Here is a 17409-nt window from a genome sequence, read left to right as displayed (position 1 = left end):
GATGGCGCGGACTGAGAGGGGGCGCTTGGCTCCTGCCCCCTCCCCAAGTCGTGTTGCCCTGGTGAGGCCTGAGATCGCCCCCGGCATAGGCGGCCGGCTCCCGGGGTCCGGCGGAATTTTTTCCCTTTTGAAGAATCTTTCATTCTGGACCTTGTCCCACAATCCGTTTCACCTGAAGACACGCTGTCGTAGGGCGCCCCTTTACCGTTTAAGTTGCCATTCCGCCCGCTTTTGGTACTCTGTGCCTCTTCCGCCATTCAGCTGTTTACCGCTCGCTCTTGCGACTACAACGTCTCGCTCACCATGTAGTTGAGTTGCTCCCGCTCTTAAGATTTGACCGAACTTTTTGGACTGCTGAAAGCGGTTGTATTCCGACCGCTGGTTGGTGGAGACATTTTGACTATATTCTGCACCTGCATTGTCGCGTAATGCGTCATATGACGCGACGCGTTAGCGCACCCGGAAGTGCTCCGGTGCGCAAGGCGCAGCTTCCCGGAAACGATCCAGAGCGCGCCGCGCAGCGCGTAACGTAAGCATAACAGGTCATGTGACTTGTTAATAAAACTTTTCATTGGTTCATTTTACTTTTCTTTTCCTAATTATGTAAGACTAGGTCATGTGACCTAAAAATAACACTTTTCATTGGATTAAAACATTTTTTTTCCCCAAACGATGAAAGCCCCACCTTGTTTCTGGATGTTTCAGACTGAAGCTGGCGTCACCATGAGAGCACCACCATCTCGTAGCTCCGTCGTGGCCATTCCGCAAGCAATCATGGCAGCCGCTCCCCACCGGAAGCCTGCGGGAGTCGAGGGCCCCCAAGACTTTTGTACAATCTTCAAGGCTGAGGGGACGCTTTCGAGAATGGAACCCAAGCCCTGGCAGACAAGCGTCCGAGTTCCAAGGTGTCCCAGGGCCATTTTACTGGACCAGGCCCAAATCCGAAGAGCCGGCCGCCATTTTAAGAGTCCTGTGGCAGCCGCCTATCGCTGCACCGCAAGAGTGGGAGCAACTCAACTACATGGTGAGCGAGACGCTGTAGCCGTAAGAGCGGGCGCTAAACAGCTGAATGGCGGAAAAGGCACAGTGTAACAAAAGCGGGCGGAATGGCGACTGAAACGATAAAGGGGCGCCCCACTACAGCAGACAAGCCTCCGCCATGTGCTTCAAAACTGCATATGTATCTCGTGATATCAAGGTTGGGCAACCAGTACAGAACAAGCAGTTACGAGTCCCATTTACACCGGCGCCATTTTGGGCGCGGCCGGGAAGGTCCAGGATCTACTGAAACATAAAAAATGAGGCTGACGTCTCTGAAGCAGTTGACGAACAGCAGGACATAGCAAATAAACATGAACTCTCTAAAGCTGTTAACTCACTGCAGGACAAAACAAGTGAACCTGAAACCTCTGGAATAATTGTCGCTCAAAAGAACAACACACAAAACTCTGTAGAGCCTGAAGAAAAAAAAACAGAAGGGCACTGTAGTTTCAGACACACTTAACACTAATGACTAAACAAAGATATCGTCTGTTTATAAAGCAGTTATCATCTTGACAGAATTGACAAAGAAGTGTACAGACACCAATGCATCAGCATTCTCGGAGATAACATCTTAAGGAACAAAGAAAGACCTGTTCACTCTTGACACCCCAGGTGCTGTGTATATTGCACTATAGTGCTGCATCGAGAAAACGGGCAACCCTATTGATGTGGATTTTTCATTATTGATTATTGTAAAGAAATTGCGACTCCCCCCTTTAGCAGATTAGCTAAATGTTTGCGTAATTTAGGCATAAAAGTTATATTATTGTTGATGTTGTTGTTATCGTCATAGTTCTGGTTAATTTCAAAAAATGGTTAAATATATTTACAGTTTTTGTTGCGTTCGTTATATTTAAATGTTAATAAAGTTTTAAAATGTAACTGTCTTGGAGTACTATATTTTTTAAAAAAATCGGGTGAATGGGGCCTTGAATCGGGTTATTGTCATGTGTGGGTTTTGCAAGTGTACTGCTACAAGATCGGACATTTCAAACTCAAATGCACGTTCTTTTTCTTACCTTTCCGAAGCATGGAGCGCAATAGCAGGCAGAGAAAGGGTGATGCACGTGTTGAACACTGCCTGGCCTGCAAATTGCTGGCAGTGCCCCCCCGCCCGCTCCTGAAAGAGGGCACACACACACCGCCGCCCCGAGTACTTCACACATCTTTAAAAGACCATGCGCTTGTTCAATAGGAAGTGGATAACATTGCTAAGAGCATTTGCTGGATAATGCATGAATATCGCTGACTTTTCAAAGATATTCATGCATTGCGGCCGTTTTTTATCGCATTTGCGATAAACCTTGCTAATAGCAAGGTTTATGTGCGATAAAATTCGCCGATGTGCGGCGATAATTTTTGTCTCTAAACAAGTTAGAGACAAAAATTACCGCTAGTTGTTGGTAATATGCCCCCGGGTTTTTCCTTGCAGGAATCCGGAAGCGAAAGACTAGCACTGAAATCAGTAGTCTCACGCCTGAATCGGGAGGGTTGGCATGTCTGGATACTCTACAGCTGGGGCCATAAACTACATCCGCAGGGCTAGGTGATAGCCTAGGTCCGGCCTGGACAATCGGACACAGAGGAAGAGGAGTGTCAGAGGGTGCGGTAGTGAAGAGGGTGAAAGGGAGGTGTCGAGCGGGCACAGGGTGTGATTCTCAGAGAAGAGCAGCGCAGATGGGGGAAGTATATGGCCCATGCATGAGAGAGAGAGCGGGGGTGACCATTGCGTGGGGGAGATGCGTGCGAGGGTGGGGAGCCATGCTGAGAATCGGCGGCGTGCAGAGAGTGGCCCTGGTCAAGGCATCTAAAATGGCTGCCGTGCACGACAAAATTGTGGCATTGGACAAAACGCAAGATGGCGCAGACAATGTTTATCAATAAGGATTCATTTATAACAAAATATTTACTCGCAGTGACAAAATGGTGGTCAACACTTCCTGATTTCCATCGAATCGAACGTTAACAAACGTCACGCAGCAAAAAAAAAAAAAAAAAAAAAAAAAGCTCACGCACAGAGCAGTTTTTAGCCATGTTATCCAATGGAAGGTGGATAACACGGCTAAGAGCATTTGCTGGATAATGCATGAATATCGCTGACTTTTCAACGATATTCATGCATTGTGGCCGATGTGCGGCGATAATTTTTGTCTCTAAACAATTAAAACGAAGCACAAAATGGCGAATTCCCGTTTCGCTACCAGTTTGCGGCCGAGTTCGCGGCCCGGGAAACGCTTCTACCGTGAAAAATAATTTTTTTTTTATTTTCCCCACGGGACCCTTTAATAACCCCAACAACATTCCTAGGGGGTCAAGAGGGGTATACCTTGCCCCCTTTCAATAAATTCCCCCTTCGTTTTTCACCTCTTCTTCTCTCTCGATCCTACCGAGAGATAAGATGGCGGCCGCTCCGGACTGTTTAGAATGTTGACAGACACCGGAGAGCCAATCAGCTTTCTGCGCGCAAAGTTCCGTTTCGCGAAAAGTAAGCGAACCGGACCGCAGCCCGGAGCGCTGTTACAGATATATATCTTGTTTTGAACGTTAATTTCTCAAAAACTACTGGAGCACATATCTTGAGACCTAGCAAAGGCACATCGGGCTAACAGTCCCTACAATTTTGCCAAGTTTCGTGCAAATCCATTCAGCCGTTCGAGCTAAAAGTGAGTCCAACCGCCCTATGGAAATTAACATGGGAAAAACGCGTTTTGGGACCCCCCTTTTTTCTCGGCCCCCCTTGACGAAACCCCCCCAAATTTTCAAGGGCTGCTCAGAAACAAAATGTGCCATTTTCCTGAAAATTTCAGCCGATTCCGTCCTCAAACGCCAAAGTTATTAGACATAGAATTTTCAAAAGTTCCATAGAGAATTAATCCTAACTATATATACCTACTGGCGAGACGCCAGTAGGTAATATATATATATATATATATATATATATATATATATATATATATATATATATATATATATATATATATTCACTGAAAAAACCATAGGTTTCACACCAGTTATAGTTAGGAATTAGCATTTAAAAAACCTATGAAATTCACTGAAAAAACCATAGGTTTCACACCAGTTATAGTTAGGAATTAGCATTTAAAAAACCTATTAAATTCACTGAAAAAACCATAGGTTTCACACCAGTTATAGTTAGCTGGAAATTTTACTGATATAAAACCATTGAAATTCCCACGTTATAGTTAGTTGGACTCACTATAACTTGCGCGCCTGCAATGCACTGCTGATGACGTCACATATTACATCACTCATGACATGGTCAGTGACATCACTCATGACATCACTGATGACACCATCCAAAGAATGTGTGTCTTTCTGAAAAAATAAATATGTTTTATATATGAGTGTGTATACATATGTTTTATTCTAGTATATGGAGTATTGATTTATATAAGTGAGTAAATGTGAGAGTGAGAGATTGTAAGAGTTCCTGTTTAAATAAGTATGTGATTCTATAAGTGATTGTTTAAGAGAGTAAGTATGTGTAAGTTTCCTTAGGAATAAGGTGGTAGTGTGTGTATAGCTGTATATGCAAATAAATGGATGTTCAATAGTTTTTTTGCATGTGTGAGTATATGTGTGAGTAACTTTTGGAAGACTGTCGGTGTGTTAACGGATGTAAAGGTGTTTCACTACATATGATAAGTGAGTATATGTATGAATGACTATATAGAACTGTTGGTGAATGAGTAAATGTGTATATAAATGGTTGAATTACTGAATTGGTTGTTGTAACTGGTATAGGTATCGCCACTTTTTTGTAAATGTTAGTTTCTATTTTTGAATATGTGTTTCAGGGGTTACATTACACTGAAAGGAGGTCAGTCACTCTGTCACAGGGATGGTGTCATCAGTGATGTCATGAGTGATGTCACTGACCATGTCATGAGTGATGTAATATGTGACGTCATCAGCAGTGCATTGCAGGCGCGCAAGTTATAGTGAGTCCAACTAACTATAACGTGGGAATTTCAATGGTTTTATATCAGTAAAATTTCCAGCTAACTATAACTGGTGTGAAACCTATGGTTTTTTCAGTGAATTTAATAGGTTTTTTAAATGCTAATTCCTAACTATAACTGGTGTGAAACCTATGGTTTTTTCAGTGAATTTCATAGGTTTTTTAAATGCTAATTCCTAACTATAACTGGTGTGAAACCTATGGTTTTTTCAGTGAATTTCATAGTTTTTTAAATGCTAATTCCTTTGTATATCGAGTTTCTAACCTTTTTTTTTTTTACAATTTGCTGTTTTTTTTTAAGTATTTATTTTTTTTTATATTTTTTTTCTTTTGCGCTCTGGGTGCGCGCTCCGGGAAGCTTTCAGCTAAGCTCTCCTGTAAGCTTCTCCGAGAGCTCATCTGAAAGCGCACCCAGAGCGCAACTGTCGTTCGTGAAAAAAAAATATGAATGAAAAGTTAATAATAATGCAAAACATTTCGTACCATACAAATAAAATTTGTTTTTTTTAATATGGAAAATGATTATGCATTTCTATAAAAGATTGATGACGTCACTTCGGCGCGCAACGTAAGTGCCCTCGGAAGCGCATACGTGCGCGGCGCATAAACGCACGGAAAAGCGCCTACGATCGCGCCACGTTTGCGACCCGGAAGCGCCTACGATCGCGCTGCGTAAACGCACCCGGAAGTGCTCCGGAGCGCGCAGCGTAAACGCATCGGGTCATGTGACCCTAAAATAACACTTTTCATTGGTTGCTAACAGTTTTTTTTACAATGAATGAAATCCCCACCCATTTCCTTCACTTCTTCTTTCACTTTTGTGACTGAAAGACCTGCCTTTTTTGCTGCTCCATATTCCTGGATTCATCATGGCTGCCAGACTATCCAGCAGTGAAGATGATTTCATTGATGAAGAGCCTCCTACCCCAAAGGTGAAGGAACATTTCATCTGGAAATTTTTTAAGTTTCCAGAAGGCCAGAAGAAGGTGAATGCACCAAAAGTAGAGTGCAGGATCTGCAAACAGGTCCTGTCACGGGGTAACCCCCCAAAAAAATACTCTTTTGGCAACTTCACCATGATTCGCCATGTGGAGAGGAGGCACCCCCAGAATTTTGCCCGGGAAAGTGTCAGGGCTCTGGCACAGGAGGTTCCCAGAGATGGGGCCTCTACATCAACAGGAGGAGCAACTTCTTCTGGGAGAGAGCAATCGCAGGAGCAGGTGGCAAACATACAACCTGCATTTAACCATGGGGTCGTCAAATGCAGATACTGCAATCAACTCCTCACCTATGGGGAGCAAAGTGTCCTGCTCATGGTTCGGGCATTGGAGAACCATCACTGCCCTTCCCACCCCTAATTTTTTTCTTTTCTTTTTGCTCCTGTTGAGCAGTTTCTATTCCCTGTTTTTGTTCCTCTTCAGTTAAAAGAAGAAAACCAAAAGTTCTTTTCAGAACTACCTCCAATTCTCATCAAAGAGCTATAATCTTAAAAAATGAAGAGTAAGTGAAATATAGTGCATTGATAATTGAAAGGAGAATGAGTAAGAAAGAACAGAAAGGTATGAGAGGTGAAAGGAAGTGAAGTAGGAGGACTGAAAGAAGGTGAGTGTTAGAAAAGAAAGTTATGACACAGTGAATAAACTGGAGGCCTCATTTCTGAAAAGTGACGCATCGCTACGTGAAAATAGCGATGCGTCACTTTTCTGGACGCACTCCTTATGACATTCCAGATATGTCATATTTAATATATGACTAATCAATTCGCAAGGAGTTACAGATATGTCAGTATTTCTGACATATCTGTAAACACAAAAGTAACGCATTGCAGGAGTGCGTCACAAAAGTGACGCAACTCCAATAATGTGTCCTTTCACATGGAAAAAGCACCATGTGAAAGGTTTGCTGTGAAGCAGGCGCAAGATTTTGGCGCAACTGCATCCTAAAAGTGACGCACTGCGTCATTATTACCAAGCTTTTTGCAAGGAACACCCCCTCTGCATGCATTATACCTGACACTATTTTTTAAAAAGTGACGCATCTAGGTACATGGGTCACTTTTTAAAACTCTGCGCCATATTGTATCTGCATCAGGTATAATGTATGCAGAGGGGGCAATCCCTCGCAAAAAGCTTGGTAATAACAACGTACTGAAATCTATGAGATTTCCCTGCGTCACTTTTAGGATGCTATTGCGTCAAAATTTTGCGCCGGCCTCGCATCACTTTTATGTTTACACATATGTCAGAAATACTGACGTATCTGTAACTCCTTGCAACATGATTCGTCATACATTAAATATGACACATCTGGAATGTCATAAGGACTGTGGACAGAAAAGTGACGCATCACACCAGCAGTGTAATAAAATGTGCCTCGTTGCACTATATTTAAAGGATGCAACAGCATCCTAAAAGTGACGCAGTGAAATCTCAAACATTTCACTGCGTCGCTATTACAAAGCTTTTAGTGGGAGAACACCCCCTCTGCATGCATTATACCTCACGCAGATATAATGTGGCGCTTGATTTTAAAAAGTGACCCATCTACCTAGATACCTCACTTTTTAAATATAACGCAACGCAACACATTTTTTTACACTACTGGTGCAATGCGTCACTTTTCTGTGCGCACTCCTTATGACATTCCAAGTAACGCATTGCTGGAGTGCGTCACAAAAGTGACGCAACTCCAGTAATGTGTCCTTTCAAATGGGGAAAGCAGCATATGAAAGGTCTTGCCTCAGTCTAACACCTGCTGTAAAGCAGGCACAAGATTTTGACGCAACAGCATCCTAAAACTGACGCAGTGAAATCTCAAAGATTTCACTGCGTCGCTATTACAAAGCTTTTTGCGGGAGAACACCCCCTCTGCATGCATTATACCTGACGCTATTTTTAAAAAGTGACGCATCTAGGTACATGGGTCACTTTTTAAAACTCTGCGCCATATTGTATCTGCAACATGATTCGTCATACATTAAATATGACACATCTGGAATGTCATAAGGAGTGCGCACAGAAAAGTGACGCATAACACCAGCAGTGTAATAAAATGTACCTCGTTGCACTATATTTAAAAAGTGACGCATCTAGATAGATGCGTCACTTTTTAAATATTGCATAACAATGCGCATTTTTTTACACCGCTGGTGCGTCACAAAAATTGACGCACAGGAAGCGCAAAACTAACAGCGCAAGGCCTTCATAAATATGGTCCTGGATTTTCCCCGTGCTTCGCCGGTGCGCATACCATGCGCTTCCCCCGCGCAAAACGAAAAAAAAATTTTAATGCCCTGCAGGACCCTATTTTAGTCCCTACATCAAACCTAGGGGGTCAGAGGGGGTCTACTCTTCCCCCTTATGGTCATTTGCCCCTTTTTTTTTCAAACCCCTTGTGTCTCGATTTTACCGAGACACAAGATGGCGGCCGCTCCGCACTGTTTAGAATGTTTACAGACAACTGAGATCCAATCAGCTTCCTGCGCGCAAGTCGCGTGTCGCGCCTGGAGCGCACTCCGGTGCGCGCACGGGAGAGCGCCTATAGATATATATATTTTTTTGAACCTAAATTACTCAAAATCCACTGGAGCACATATCTTGAGACATAGCAAAGGCACATCGGGCTACCAGTCCCTACAATTTTGCCAAGTTTGGTGGAAATCCATTCAGCCGTTCGGGCTAAAAGTGAAATCGACCGCCCTATGGAAATTAACATGGGGAAAACGCGTTTTGGGACCCCCCTTTTATCTCGGCCCCCGCTTGACGAATCCCCCCCAAACTTTCAGGGAAGGACCGGACCGCCATGAGACCATTTTCCTGAAAATTTCAGGCAGATTCGTCAACCGGCGCCAAAGTTATTCAAAATAGAATGTTGAGATTTAACATTGAAAATTATCCTAACTATAACTACCTACTGGCGACCGCCAGTAGGTAATATATATATATATATATATATATATATATATATATATATATATATATATATATATATATATCTGGAAACCCTCAAACCACTTCCTGAGTTCTCCCAGCGGCAGTCACGTGGGCCCTGGATTTAAGTCTCTGCAATTTGGTACCTCCTGAGCGAATTACAATCACCTCATGAATCCGTTACTTGATCATAAACAGCTTTGTTACAACGGAGGGTTTATGGCCTTTGCAGCGATAGAAGGAGTTCTGGGTCATTGGAATATATTTGCAGAGGCGCAAGATTTCCTAACTGAGAGCTACATCGAAAACCCACCGAGCTGCCCTCTGATGGTAAAAGACGCTCCAATAATGACAGATCATGAATGCTCCTTTCATCTTCTCAATTGGATGGCTGACATGTTTTCAGATGATAACAGTGATTTCCTGTTAGAAGCACTTGCTGCCTACTTTGCCTACACAATGGACGGTTAACTCTTTCCTAACAGAGAACTACATCGAAAACCCACCGAGCTGCCCTCTGATAATAAAAGAGGCTCCGATTTCAACAGATCATGAGTACTGCTTTACTCTTTTCCATTGGATAGCTGACATACTTTCAAATGATAAAAGTGATTTCCTGTTAGAAGCAGAAGCTACCTATTTTGCCTAAACAATGCTTCAATAACTCTTATACAAGCCATTGACATCCTCATTTCCTTTTGCTTCCCTATATTCTTCACGTTCTTTTCCATATTTTCTTTTGAAGAACATACCTATTGGCTTTACTAACAGTGGACATTATGATTTCGTGTTGGTTAAATTTTGGTCTTTTATGTGGACTACATTTGTTTCTTCAGCTACTCGATTTTCAACTTTATTTTTTTACAGTCTAATCTCAACAATTCTATTGCATATCTTATCTAAGGTTATTTCAAACGTACTCGATGCAAAACTCGCTAATATATGCTACATGTGCCCTAATTAATGTGTAAATTTTAAACGAGTTTTTTATAACTGTAAACGCCATTTCGCATCTCAACTGCTTATTTCCGCCTCACACGCCTCTACTCCTTTAATTTCCTATAAAATTATGTTTTTAAAATACTTTACAGAAAAATATGTTCTTTCAACAATATTTCCATTATTACTTGTGCTGTATTTCAAATGCAATACTGCAACCTTCAAAAGATATCTCAATACAGTAGTTCTCCTCAATAGTGATTTGCGCAGCATCCAACAGATTACATACATGCACCTCTCACCATTTTATCGCTTTTGGCGCCTTTTTTTTCCCCTCACACACTGACATAACACAAACTTGATAGTGCTTCGCATGTAGACAGCTGATTGATAAAGTAATGATGTATAACCACTTGCATTTTCATATATCGTTCCCTAACTTAAAGGCCAGAGACCTTCTTCCTTTTATTAAAATATGATATACTTCCTTATAAGAGTGTACAATGTTTTTTTCCAACTATATTCATTTTTCTTCAACTATAGCGTTTGTATTCCATGTACTACTGACAATACCAATTACTGTGTTCTTTGCAATTTCTGTACTCATATTACATAATGAGTTGCCTTTAAAACAGTGCATTTCTAAATAAACATTTCAAATATTCACGGTTTCTCTTTTAATCCATAATCTCAACTGAAATGATTTCATATTGAAAAACTATTCATGGGTTCCACATAACCTTAACTGTAGTCACTGAGGACCTTATTTATGAAAACCTTCCGCCGCCGGTGCCTCATTTTTTAAAATGAGAAAAAGTGACGCACCGGTGGCGCAAGGCCTTCATAAATAAAGTCCTGAATGTTTTCTTTTCTCGACCTCACTTACTGATACTAGAACCTGCAAGCCAATTACGGCCCGTGAACTCTTTCTTAGTAGGTCGCGCACCGTACAGACAGTTATACCACTGTTAAAAAAATTTTTTTACTGTTACCAAGCACCGCCACAGTTCCGCTTCACTCAGAGTTAATCACTGCTCCCACGCTTCTACAGGCCAGACGCTATGTTGTATTTCTCTCCTTATCACCCTTTCATCTCCACAATAACAAACAGTTCTCCGCCTGCCACCACAGAACAGAGTCAGATGCAGAGGCACCAAAGAGTGAACCCATCACCAACTGCCATCTCCGGCTGTTTCCATGGTTACACCTCATTCTGCACCTTGCTGAAGGCACAGGTCAAAAGTTCATGTCTCAACGTTCTACAGCAAACTAAGAAGACTGTTTTCCCTCCAGAAACACCTGCCAATCCCCAGCTCTGTTACATGTCTTTTTTTTCACACCCAATAGTACTTTTCGTTTAACATAAACATTAACATGCAACGTACTCTTCAATCTCCACTTATTACAATCAACCAATCATTTTTATTTTTTTAACCACACCCAGCCTCTTCCTTTTTCTTTATTTAGAATTTCAACTTCTAACTACCATTCCACTTCCAGAACCGATCGGAGGACGACTACAAATCCCTTGAAAATGAAGGTCTGGCTAATAGGACACAGTTATATTCACTGGAGTGAAAAATATGCAGTAAGCAGACGAATTTGCAACCTCGGCTTACCAAATGTACACATAACATGGATTGCCAAAAGAGGATTGAAATGTCACCAATTGATTCCATTGGTGAAAACTTTTATGCATCTCCCAGAACCAGACCTTATAATTGTGCACTGTGGTGGGAACGATCTAGGCACAATCACTGGGGTAGGTCTGGAAATGCTTCTAAAAGACACCTTTCGACAATTGAGGACACTTTTTCCTCGATCTGCCTTGGTATATTCCAATATATGCCAAAGACAGAAATGGAATTGGTCCAATCAACATTGTGCACAATTTGAGAAAGCAAGGAGACATGTAAATAAATCTGTTTCTGCGTTCCTCAGAGATTATAGCATGGGTTCTATTTACCACAACAACTTGCGATACCACATGCAAGACGTCTATAGGAGAGACGGTGTTCATTTCACGAATGAGGGAAACAGAATCTTCCTCTGCAACATCAGGCTCTGCATCGGTACTTACTTATAAATGCAGAAAACACTCAATTAACACAATGGCTCTTTTCAGAGCCACCTTATATCTAAGCACTCAAACTTCTGATTTATCTCCATTTTCACACTCTTGTAAATAGGTGTGCGCGACCGGGTGCGCGCACTCCGTATTTTTTTTTCGGGAAAAAATTATATCTTTTCGCGTTTAAGGGCCTTACTGCACACCCCGAGAAAACCTACGCAGCAAGACAATCTCTACCTTCTCCCCTTTCCATATTTCAACGCTTTGAAACGAACAATATATTTACTCGCAGTGACAAAGTGGCGAACAAAACTTCCTGATTTCCTTCGAATCGAACGTTAACAGACGTCACGCAGCAAAAAAAAATTCCGCTCACGCGCAGCCGCTTGAGTGCGCGCACGCGTGCGTGCCTATAGATATATAATTGACTTTAACTTTAATTTTATCAACAACTACTGAACAGAATCACACCATTCCAAAAAAAGCGTAATCTGCGAACCGGACTCTACAGTTTTGCCAAATTTCTTATAAATCCATTCAGCCGTTCGACCTGTAGCCGAGTCTAAAGGTCCTATGGAAAATAACATGCAGAAAACACGTTTTGGGACCCCCCTTATATCTCAGCCCCCACTTGACCAATCCCCCCCAAGCTTTCAGGGAAGGAGCGCAGCGGACCGAGCCATCTTCTTTGAGAAATTCGCTAAGATTCTTCAACCAGAGCCAAAGTTATTCCAAATAGAATGTTGAGGATTTCCTATGGAAAACAATCCTAACTATAACTACCTACTGGCGTCCGCCAGTAGGTAATATATATCCATATATATATGTATGTATATATATATATATATATATATATATATATATATATATATATATATATATATATATATATATATATTGTTGCACATTCCTAGACATCGACTCCAAGAAAAAAACGGCCAGCACTCCAGTGCTCCAGTGTCAGTGTTCTTTTGGTTATTTTATTTCCAAACCCCCCAGCACCCTCGACAGACGCGTTTCGCACAGGGCTTCGTCAGTGTCGTCAGTGTTCAAACCTACTCGCCATATTTAAACCATCCGCCCTTTTTGAGATTCATAGACATCAACGATGGTGTTTAACACATATTAGTGGCGGCCATCTTGTAGTATATATATACATAGTTGTTTCCATAGTTTAAACTTGGCGATTCATAAAAAAGTGCTCAGTGCAAATAAAATAAAGTGAAGTTTGACAATTGACAAAAGAATATATGTTATGAGACTGTCACGTATTTACATTAATAACAAATTTGATACCGAGAGCAGTGTTTCAGCAAATCAAGTGTGTCATAGATGTTGATGCGGGGGTGTATCCCCTAGTGTGTTCCAGGCGCATTGTGCAGATTATATACTTGCATGTGGTACGTTGTTAGACCCACAGCGCCTAGATATTAAACATCTCTACAGTTGTGCAGGGGTGTATCCCCTAATTAATACATTGTTAAAATGTGTGCATATCATATATACAAGTATACAATTTACCAATTTGGTAACCCCATGTCAACAAAATATACATTTTTACAAAGTATTTACATTTTTGAAAGAAATATATTCTTCAGCTGAGCTTCTGGGTTATTATTTGGTACCATATTGACTTAAGATTATGCCACAGTTAACCTGACCTGATGTTCTGGTATCTACGTTACACTGTTCTCTCTTCTCTCATTTATCCATATGAAGGGAAACTATATTTACAAGCCAAGCAGCAGATATTATTCACATATGTACAAGGAGTAATCCCATGTTCTAGTTGCAGACCAATCATCTCCTTACAGGTCCCAGATTGTTCTATAGGTGCACCCACATTTCAGCATCGTTATTGAGACCCCATGGTGTCATCGTTTTAAGGTCTAGGATATACCGAGATTCCAGTATACGTAGGGATCTTTCTCTATCCCCCCCTCGTTCTGTCTTTGGGACCTGGTCTATGCAATAGTATGCTAGTAAATCCCTATTGCTGTTGTGGTGTTCGGCAAAATGACGGGCTATCGGATATGTCTTGTCCTTGTTCACGATAGCCCTCATGTGCTCTAAAATCCTCATTTTTGCCGGTTTTATGGTGCTCCCTATGTAACGTTTGTTACAAGGACAGACCAAGCAGTAGACTGTAAAGTCTGAGTTACAGTTTAGGTGTTTTGTGATCTTTCTGCTCGGTCTTTCTTCACCTGTTCTGCAAGGGTACTCCTTGACTTTTTTGCTGAATTTACAAGCCTTGCAATGTAAGCAAGGAAAAAAGCCAACTATCTTGTTCGTCATCTGATTGGCCTTGGTGGGGGAGTAATGGCTATGAACCAGATGGTCCAACAAAGACTGGCACCTCCTATATGTTATCATAGGTCTGTCTGGTAATGTTTTCTTCAAGATGGTATCAGTTCTAAAAATGTGCCAGTTTCTTTTGAATGCTTGGACCAGTTCTCCAGATTGATTGTTATATGTTGTAATCATTCTGACCTGCTCACTCTCTTTCCTCGACTCTTTCACTATCAGAAGGTCCCTTCTGCAACAGTGTCTGCCTTGATGTGGGCTTGTTCTAAGATGTTTCTAGAATAACCTCTTGCTTGGAATCTGTCACTCGCGTCTTCCTGAGCTTTCTTAAAATCCTCAGTTCCAGAGCAATTTCGTTTGAGTCTAAGGTACTCACCATAAGGTACATTTCTTATTAGACTTCTAGGATGATGGCTGGCAGCGTGTAATACTGCATTGCCAGCCGTTGGTTTTCTATAAAGTCTAGTGTGGAGCTGGTCGTTATCCACAATGTCCTCTAGGTCCAGATAGCATACAGACTCGTTGCTTATCGTACTGGTGAACTTGAGATTTAATTCGTTGTCATTTAGAGCCGAGACATACTCCTCAGCCGAGGCCCTGTCTCCCCTCCAAATGACAAACAGGTCATCAATGTACCTGGTCCACATCAATATGTGTTCGTTCCATCTTTCATTTCTCCCACCCCATGCTTCGTGCTTCTCCCACCAGCCCACAAAGAGATTCGCGTAGCTGGGGGAGAAGCACAAACCAGATATTGGTGATCAACTAGGTGAACATCCTCTTGTAACATTCAGAAAACCACCTTCATTACAAGATAAACTAGTGAATAGTCATTTTAAGATGAAAAAGAAAAATGACTGGCTCACCTCTAGACAAAAAGGCTTCAACAAATGCATACATTGCAAGGCTTGTCCAATAGGGGAATCTCTGAAATCCTTACAAGATCCACAAGCCAAGACCTTCAATATAGAGGGAATAATAACCTGTAAGACCACGCATGTAGTATACATCCTTACATGTGCTTGTGGTAAAAACGATATTGGCATGACTACTTGTCTGTTACATAAAAGGATCTTGGAGCACATCAGAGCCATTCAAAAGGGGACATGTCCTACGCCATTGCAAAACACATGTTGTTGCATACTGGTAAAACATGGAAGGATATACGTTACAGTGGAATAGCAATGGTACTTCCAAATGAAAGAGGGGGCAATCGAAAATTGCAACTAAGAAGATTGGAGTCACGACTAATCATACGCTTTCAAGCAAAGACGCCGAGAGGATTGAACATGGATGAAGAGATGTACGTACACCATTAAAGTTCACTGCAAATGGGGACTGAAACCTATATGAGATGCCTTAATTCCATGGAATATAATAGACTTTGCATAGATCACATTCTCAAAAATTAAGGGCACTGAGCCCTGTATCATTTACTTTTAGAGAATTGGCCTATCTGTGATTGGAGTTAATTATGGCACTGAGCCCATATATGAACAATAACACTATAGACATCATATTCAAATGATTTGGTTAATGATGTACTATCTGTCGGTATAACCGGTATTAGGTTAGATGGAAGTCTTCCACGGTTAAAACCGACTCTCATAAACTCTTTGAAAGACTGTCCAATTTCTTTAAATTAATCTGAAATTGATTTAACAGTGATCTACATAATTTGCAGAATTGTAATCTATTTCAATGCAATGATTTAGAAACGTTTTTATTTCCAAATGTTATCTAAAACTACTTCTCCCAGAATGCTTTATTACAGGCTGATGGGAAGTAAGTATATAAAGTAAAAATAGAGGATGGACTAGTGGCAACACAGTGATCAAGACTTGCGGTTGAAACGGGTAGGCGAAGGGGGCTACCTGTGAGTCTCTTAAATAAAACCCAACTAAAGCAACTGGGCGAGTGCGGACATTAATTCTTTCTCGGTGAACGATTATTTGTGGGGATACGTTCATCCCTACTGTCCGGCACCGACCGTGGAAAGTGTGCACCTTCTTGAGAACGAATTGGTGGTTAATATATATATATGTATCTAAATATATATATACATAAAAAAACACAATCTGAGTCAGGAAAACATTATGAGGGTTAAACATTGAGTCATTTGTCAGTTGAGATCAAAACATAAGGTTTTTTGATAAAACCGCCGCCCAACCATTCTTTATATTTTTTACACACGGTTTTATGGTATTTATAAGGCAACAGGGTTTTCTTAGATAAATTTGCACTTAGCACTTCTAGTAAGCAAAATTTGTACATATCCCTGTTTTCAAAGTTTACAAAATCAAAAGTGTACAATTGTAGTACTGTATTGAAGATCTTTCATTTATTGAATAGAATGGTGGCAACACCACTCTTTGGTATTTAAATCTGGACAACAACAAAATCAAATTGAAATATTGTGTATGAAGGGAATACTCAGACTCCCATAGACACATATATTTTAGTAACTGCATTTGTAAGTTACAACAAATGCAACAAAAAGAGAAATGTTGGTTCAGGTTTTATAAGGTTTTAAAGGTATTTACTACAATATGTTTTGTATTATTCATTTAGGATGTACATATGTATATTCTATTACCTCAAATACAAAGCTACAGCTATTGTAATGATTAGGAATGCATTTGAAACAGACATGGATATTTGGGCACTTGTTCACTTTATTGGTTATATCACTTTAAAAACAAAAAAATGGCCTATATATTGAAACATCCACCGTGTTGTCCGTCATGTGAACAAGATCTGATGGGATCTTAACGCGTCATGCTGAAGGTGTACTAAACAAGGCTGGAATAAACTTCTCTGTACCTACATGTGGTCCGGGCTCCTCCTTTCCTGCAGTAACCAGTGATGTTCCTAGGACTGAATGAGTATGCCGATATATATATCATAAACTTGTCAAACATAACTTTATCAAAAGCGGAACAACAGCTACTCTCTCTAGGCCTCAACTTTTGTCCTGCACAACCTTTCAAATATGCCTCTACACGAGTTGATGTTTTTTGTTTTATCAGAAAACTGAAGCTTAAAAAATTCTTTACTCTGCAACATTTAAAATCTAATTCAACCACTCCAACTTCAAATGCGGATGATGACACTACACCTTTGCTTTCAGCTGCAGATGC

Source organism: Lissotriton vulgaris, chromosome 2_1 (genome assembly GCF_964263255.1).
Source record: "Lissotriton vulgaris chromosome 2_1, aLisVul1.2, whole genome shotgun sequence".
In the NCBI taxonomy this organism is placed as follows: Eukaryota; Metazoa; Chordata; class Amphibia; order Caudata; family Salamandridae; genus Lissotriton; species Lissotriton vulgaris.
This window is presented reverse-complemented; position numbering follows the sequence as displayed.